This window comes from Bos javanicus, chromosome 21 (genome assembly GCF_032452875.1).
Source record: "Bos javanicus breed banteng chromosome 21, ARS-OSU_banteng_1.0, whole genome shotgun sequence".
NCBI lineage: Eukaryota > Metazoa > Chordata > Mammalia > Artiodactyla > Bovidae > Bos > Bos javanicus.
This window is the reverse complement of record NC_083888.1, coordinates 41246670-41254768: the sequence shown is the minus strand read 5'-3', so window position 1 is coordinate 41254768 and position 8099 is coordinate 41246670.

The window sequence follows — 8099 nt, the reverse complement described above, 5'->3', positions numbered from 1 at the left end:
CAGTCTAATTATGAGAAAAACATCAGACAAAACGATATGGAAGAGTATTCTATGAAACACCTGGCCAGTACTTTCCAAAGCCATCAAACTTATCAAAAACAAGGAAAGTCTGAAAAACTATCAGAACCAGGAAGAGCCTAAGCATGATGACAAAACGTAAGAAATTCTGGATGGGATCCTAGAACAGAAATGGGACAGTAGTTAAAGACTAAGGAAATCTGGACTTCCCTGATCATCCAGTGGTTGGAAGTCCACTTGCCAATGCAGGGGACACAGGATCCATCCGTGGTCCTAGAAGATTCCACATGCTGTGGGGCAACTGAGCCCGAGATCTAGAGCCCGCGAGCTGCAACTGCTGAGCCCATGTGCTGCACTTACTGAAGATTCCAAGCTTAAAGCCCGTGCTTTGCAATAAAAGCAGCCCGTGCACTATTGCTGGAGAAAGTCCACACACAGCAACAAAGACCCAGCACACAGCCATGAAGACCCTGAACAGCCAAAAATCAGTTAAACTTTTTTAAAAAACTAAGGAAATCTGAATACAGTATGAACTTTACTTAATAATAAAGCATCAGTTTGGTTCACTAGTTGAAATGTACCATATTAATATATAATAACATATTAATGGCAGGCAAAACTGGGTGTGTGGTATATGGCAACTCTTTACTATCTTTCCAACTTTTCTATAAATTTAAAACTGTTCTAAATTTTAAAGTTTACTTAAAAAGAAAGAGAAAATCTGATTCAGAATGTCCGAGGTATGGTCCAATAATCTGCATTTTTACCCAACACTTGTTTTTCATCTCCCTTCTTGCTTTTTAGTGCTTCTCACTTTGTGAAAAGCACTACCCTAACTAAGGTCGGCTCCAGTGTGGCTTTCAGCCTAAAGCAGAATGACTGTAGGCTGCTTGACCTCTGCCTACAAGAAGTTTACTGATTAACACTATACAGGTATTTATAAAGTAGGTCAGCTCTGCCTCTGTTTACCTCTGCTTTGAGGGATTAGTCAGAACAGGTAACTCTGTCTCTGGTCGCCAGCAGGAACAGGTGTGGTGGAATAGAAAAGCAGGTACCTGGCTTCCATTTTGAGAGTAACACCCATCTTAGTAAGTCTCAAAACACCTTAGTCACTTCCATTTTGTTGTTGCTGCTCCCTTTTCATGTACTACTTCCTTGGGCTCCATTCCAGATAAAAGAAATCAAGTGCCAAACACTACCCTACAGAATGAATGCCTGAAGACGGCCACAATAAATAATGCTCCTGGACCCCTGTTTCTAGCAGTCACTTCTCCAGTCTGAGTCATCAGCTAGACACATTCCTACTGCTTTTCCTGTTCCCTCCTAGAGATAGCACCAGCGCCTTCTGCAGCTGAAAAGACTAGAGCACTGAATGGTATAAACAGCGGTGTTTAGACAAGAGATCACTAAGATCTAGGTATAACAGACTTAAGGATCCCTCGTAATTCATACTACTTTATCAACATCTGAATATTAAGTATCCAGGGGAGAAAACTGGTAAGAAAAACAGGGCAGATCTCAGACCCAGAAGGACAAATACTGCTGGAGTTAGTTCCTTTTGAAGTCCTTGGAAACCATGTAATGTGAACAGCAGGTGACACTATTTTCATCACATGTTCATTCCCACACTCTGAGGACAGGGAAACAATGCACCCTTCTCATCGGCGTTTACACCCCGTATTGTATTTCTATGTGTCCCCTGCTATGGTGTTGCTCAGCCAACCTGTACACACAGGTCTTTCCATCTTTGCACAATCCTTCTATTTTCTTAACCACTTCTGTCATTGTTCACTAAACTCCCCTCCCCTTAACTCAGTCTATTCTGTTCAGACTCAAGAAGTAGAGACTACTGATTCATGATGACCTTGAGTGAGATCATGGCTAATTAGGAATGATCATATCTGTAAAAAGCATTTCCCTTGAACTCAAAACCCAATCATAACAGAAACTTAAGCACCTACACTGTGCAAGGCCATGTGGAAATATAAGGAAGGACCAGGGCAGAAAGAGTACTGAACTCAAGCACCAATGGATATGGATTCTAATTTCAGATCTGCCTATGACTAATTTTGTCAGTGTGGGCAAGTCAGCCTCCTGGCTTCAGTTCCTTCTCTGCTAAATAACTGAGCAGAGTGTGACCAACTATCCCAGTTTGTCTAGGATTGCCAGGGCCAGCACTGAAAGGGATTGCCAGGGACTGTGTCCCAGGAAACTTGTCAGTACCAAGTGAGCCAGGACAGTTAGTTCCCCTCTTGCACAGGCTATTTGACTGGTTCTGATACTTCTAAGCATCAGATGCTTCTCAAGGCATGTTGTTATGACCTTTTATGAGTGTGGACTGAGTCACAGAGAGACAGGGTGGGGGGTACAATGAGAAGAATCTGCACGGCTTCCTGCCTCTCGGGTGGTGACTCACCAGGGATGTTACAGTGCACCATTCCTAACGTCTCAGGGTAAGAGATCAGCTGAGAATAGTACACTAAGGCAAGAGACATTCTTGGATTTCCCAGTGGGAAAGCAATTCAAAACCAATGGCCTAGTGAGAAGAATTTGCAGTAGATGTTGAGGCTGCCAGCATTCTTGCAAGTGAGCCAATGGCCTTTTAAACTACATCTACAACTGACGAGCTTCTTGGCCACCATCCCAATGGAGGCTCCTTTCCCAGTTTAGACTATGTATTCAAAACTGGCTTGGCAGTAAGGCTTTTAGCATCCTTAGATATACAGACTTATTCCAGCAGGAGAGAACATGAAATCAACTTCCTAATAAAGGCTTAACATTTTTTTTTAATGCAGAAAACAAAAACAAAAACCAGAGTGAGTGACTGCCACTGTTGAGGCTGATAACAGAATCTGTTGTCCTGTTTTCTTGAGTTTCAAGAAAAAGATCCCCAGGACTCCCCTGGTGGCCCAGTCGGCAAGAGTCCATGCTTTCAATGCAGGGGGCACAAGCTCTACCATCCTTGGTCAGGAAATGAAGACTCCACATTCCACATGCTGTGTGGCACTCAGGATGGGGTGGGGGATGCTAGCCTTACTTGAATAGAAAGACAGCTGAACTCAAGGCCTTAAGTAGATTTACTACACGGCAAACAACAATAGAGGTTGCCAGGTGGCCCTGAGCTGACTCAGAAAAATGATGTAGCTTGCTACAGATTTATATTTAATTTAGAAGCAAACTTCAGAATCACCTTGCATATTTATGTGCTTGATTTCATTTTGGCTTTATGCTTAAGATCAACTCCTATTTCAATCTCACCTTGTGGAATAAATCTGGCCTGATTTCCTTCTCAGTCATTCTTCTTAAATACCTGGATCCAAAACACAAGCCCCAAATAATTATTGAGTGGAGATAGAATGAAGGTACATGGAGAAAGTCAAAAGAGCTAGATTAACACAGGCTATATAAGGAGCTAAGAAAGAAATCAAGGACTTTCTCTAACTCAAGAAATTAAGAGAGCAGTTTTGTAAAGTCTCTTACCCACCCTTGGCCAATCAGAAATACAGTAAAGTCACGGACTTCTCTGGTAGCCCAGTGGTTAAGAAACCGCTACCCATGGAGGTGACACAGATCTCTGGTCTGGGAAGATCCCACATGCCGCGGAGCAACTAAGCCCATGTGCCACAACTACTGAGCCAACCCTCTGGAGCCTGCGCTCCGCAACAAGAGAAGCTGCCGCGATGAGAAGCCTGCAATCAGAGAAAGCTCAGCAGTAGCAAAAAGACCCCATGCAGCCAAAAATAAATAATAAATGTTTTAAAAAATAAATTAAAAAGTCTTTAAAAAAAAATACAGCAAAATCAAGTTAAACTGGTTTAATAAGTATGTGCCAAATACTATTATAGTATTTCCCTTAAGCAAATTTGCTCCTCTCCTCTGTTAGCTCTATTTTAGTATAATCAAAAGCAATTAACAAAGAAAACTTTTAGCTATAATTTCAAGAGTTAACTGTCTGGAGACTAGTTCATCAGTTCAGTCGCTCAGTCGTGTCCGACTGTTTGCGACACCATGAATCGCAGCACGCTAGGCCTCCCTGTCCATCACCAACTCCCGGAGTTCACTCAGACTCATGTCCATCGAGTCAGTGATGCCATCCAGCCATCTCATCCTCTGTCGTCCCCTTCTCCTCCTGCCCCCAGTCCCTCCCAGCATCAGAGTCTTCTCCAATGAGTCAACTCTTCGCATGAGGTTGCCAAAGTACTGGAGTTTCAGCTTTAGCATCATTCCTTCCAAAGAAATCCCAGGGCTGATCTCCTTCAGAATGCACTGGTTTGATTTCTTTGCAGTCCAAGGGACTCTCAAGAGTCTTCTCCAACACCACAGTTCAAAAGCATCCATTCTTCGGCACTCAGCTTTCTTCACAGTCCAACTCTCACATTCATACATGACCACTGGAAAAACCATAGCCTTGACTAGACGGACCTTTTTGGCAAAGTAATGTCTCTGCTTTTCAATATGCTATCTAGGTTGGTCATAACTTTCCTTCCAAGGAGTAAGCATCTTTTAATTTCATGGCTGCAGTCACCATCTGCAGTGATTTTGGAGCCCAGAAAAATAAAGTCTGACACTGTTTCCACTGTTTCCCCATCTATTTCCCATGAAGTGATGGGACCAGATGCCATGATCTTCGTTTTCTGAATGTTGAGCTTTAAGCCAACTTTTTCACTCTCACTCTCATCAAGAGGCTTTTGAGTTCCTCTTCACTTTCTGCCATAAGGGTGATGTCATCTGCATATCTGAGGTTATTGATATTTCTCCGGGCAATCTTGATTCCAGCTTGTGCTTCTTCCAGCCCAGCGTTTCTCATGATGTACTCTGCATAGAAGTTAAATAAGCAGGGTGACAATATACAGCCTTGACGTACTCCTTTTCCTATTTGGAACCAGTCTGTTGTTCCATGTTCAGTTCTAACTGTTGCTTCCTGACCTGCATACAGGTTTCTCAAGAGGCAGGTCAGGTGGTCTGGTATTCCCATCTCTTTCAAAATTTTATTGTGATCCACACAGTCAAAGGCTTTGGCATAGTCAATAAAGCAGAAATAGACATTGTTCTGGAACTCTCTTGCTTTTTCCATGATCCAGCGGATGTTGGCAATTTGATCTCTGGTTCCTCTGCCTTTTCTAAAACCAGCTTGAACATCTGGAAGTTCACGGTTCACGTACTGCTGAAGCCTGGCTTGGAGAATTTTGAGCATTACTTTACTAGCGTGCGAGATGAGTGCAACTGTGTGTCTGGAGACTAACTATAACGCAAATGAAAATTTGTGTTTACCCATAACCTAGACAGCAGTAAAGGGATCTAGTGACATGGATATCTATAGAAGACATTTTTGGTGAGATAAGGTCAACATGGGATAGAATGGCTAAATAAGAAGACTCCGGGCATGTGACTTTATTTTATTTTAGCCAGGCCATGTGGCCCAACCAGAGACAGAACCTATGCCCTCGGCAGTGAAAGCACGGAGCTCTAACCACTGGACCACCAGGGAATTCCCTAGGCTTGAGACTTTAAATTCTTTCACTTGAGGAGTATTCATTATATGTTACCTAATAGGCTTTGAAGAAATGGAAAGATGTGCACTGGTTTGCTTTGTCCACCCTGGCAGGTGATCAAAGTTCCCTTTATTAGCAAGACTGGGCCACCTGTCCTGTCCACTTCCCTCTGAGTTTGTTAATCTCTAACCTATGGAGCTGAGAGAGAGCAAGAGGAGGGGTTGTAACTTCTGTAAATCCTCCCTGGGAAGGAATTTCTGACAGAAGATCAGATGAGAACAAATAGATTGAATCACAGCCTGATTCAGTTTAAGCATGTATCAGAATTATCAAACTCATCTAACCAGATGTCAGTGTTGTACTGACATCCCAGCAGACATCCTCTGGGTGCCCACTGTGTGCTGGGGACACTCAGCTTAGAAGGTGCATAAATTCTTCCTGATTGTTTTTTTTCCTATAAGATGAGGAGTTGTAGGTGTGGAGAGTTCAGGCAGTGAACTCTCAGTGACTTTTTGGTATTTTTAATAGTAAAGTTATATATATTAAATTGATCTCTAAAACTTGATCATCTAGGGTTCTATTTGCCACCTCATCTTGGTCCTCTGAAAGCAGGAATTTTTTTTCATTTGGGGTTAAGAATGAAAGTCATTCGCTATTTTATTCCCCTCCAGATCTCATACAGATCTAAGGTACCATTCTGTAAAGAATAAAAAGGCTAGATTCTTGGCTACATGCAGCTTTCCAAACCAGAACACAGTATAATGGTGGTCTGGGCATGATGTGGCCTAATATGGACAAGAAGTGGGGGGTTCCCAGGTGATGCTAGTGGTAAAGAACCCATCTGCCAATTCAGAAGACACAAGAGATGCAGGTTCAATCCCTGGGTTGGGAAGATCCCCTGGAGGAGGGCATGGCAACCCACTCCAGAATTCTTTCCTGGAGAGTCCCATGGACAGAGGAGCCTAGCAGGCTACAGTCCACAGCGACAAACAGAGTCGGACACGACTGGAGCAACTTAGTGACATGCGCGCACATGGATATGAAGTACTGACTGGGGGTGGGGTGGAGGTCTATCCTGACTAGAGAAAGGCATTAGCACCACGTGTTCTTGGCCCAAATATTCTAGACCACAGGATGTGGTATTCCTGTTGCAACCAAAACACTTAGAACTCCAAGTTCTAGTCCCAAAGAACATAAAATGCAATGAGGTGGATCTATATTTCGCCTTCCAAATGGAGTCACATTCTTCATCATGTTTCCAAAGTTTCCAGGAAAATTAAGCATTTTGTGCTCTCTTTTTTGTAAACAGGTCAGTGATTTAGGCTGTTGGTCTGAAAGTTTTGCTATAAAGTTCTGTTTTATCTGGCAGACTAAAAAATCCCACCACCTTCGGACATTGCAGCAATTAGTGAGATTCTGCACATTCTGCCCTTTTCATTTTTAGGGATAAAGTGAAAGTGTTAGTCGCTCAGTCATGTCCAACTCTTCACAGCCCCATGGACTATAGCCCACGAGGCTCCTCTGTCCATGGGATTCTCCAGGCAAGAATACTGGACTGGGTTGCCATTCCCTTCTCCAGGAGATCTTCCCAACCCAGGGATCAAACCTTGGTTTCCAGCATTTCAGGCAGATTCTTTACCATCTGAGCCACCAGGGAAGCCCTTTTTAGGGATAAGTATATATGAAATACAGAGAAGGCAATGGCACCCCACTCCAGTACTCTTGCCTGGAAAATCCCATGGATGGAGGAGCCCGGTAGGCTGCAGTCCACGAGACTGCTAAGAGTCGGACACAACTGAGCGGCTTCGCTTTCACTTTTCACTTTCATGCATTGGAGAAGGAAATGGCAACCCACTCCAGTGTTCTTGCCTGGAGAATCCTAGGGATGGGGGAGCCTGGTGGGCTGCCCTCTATGGGGTCCCACAGGGTTGGACACGACTGAAGCAACTTAGCAGCAGCAGCAGCATATATGAAATAAGGCTTTAAAATACATTATTGTTATCATTATTATTATTTTGGTCACACTGAGTTTTGCAGGATCTCAGCTCCCCAACCTGGGACTGAACCTGGGCCACAGCAGTGAAAGCCCAGAATCCTAATCACGAGGCCAACAGAACTGCCAAGGTTATTGTTTTTCTTCAGTGCTATAAAGAAGAAAGGACTTCTCCTTCCCAAGCAACTCAACCTTTCTGAGAAATTAAATGTCCATGTAAGTGTCCCTCAAGAATAGCCACATATGCAGAACACGAAGGGAATGGATTGTCCCTCAGTAGTTTCCTCTGGTCCTAAGATGCAGACAGTGTGAATTTTTATTATAAAGCAGTACATTTAATAGCTTATCCTGGCTTTCCAGTCCTAGGTCCAGATGATGTTGATGCCAAAGAAAAACTGCATTGCCAAGGATGATGGCCAAGAAGGATGTCAACAGGTCAAAGAACTCTAGCTGGCAAACAAGAAGCCCAACCTTCATGTTGTAAGGGAGCAACATTTGCCACCTGAAGATGTCCTCCTGGCAGGCAGATTATTTCAAGCTGAAAACAATTAAACCCAAAACACTCAGAAAGAAACTTTGACCTTCCCCCTAACTGA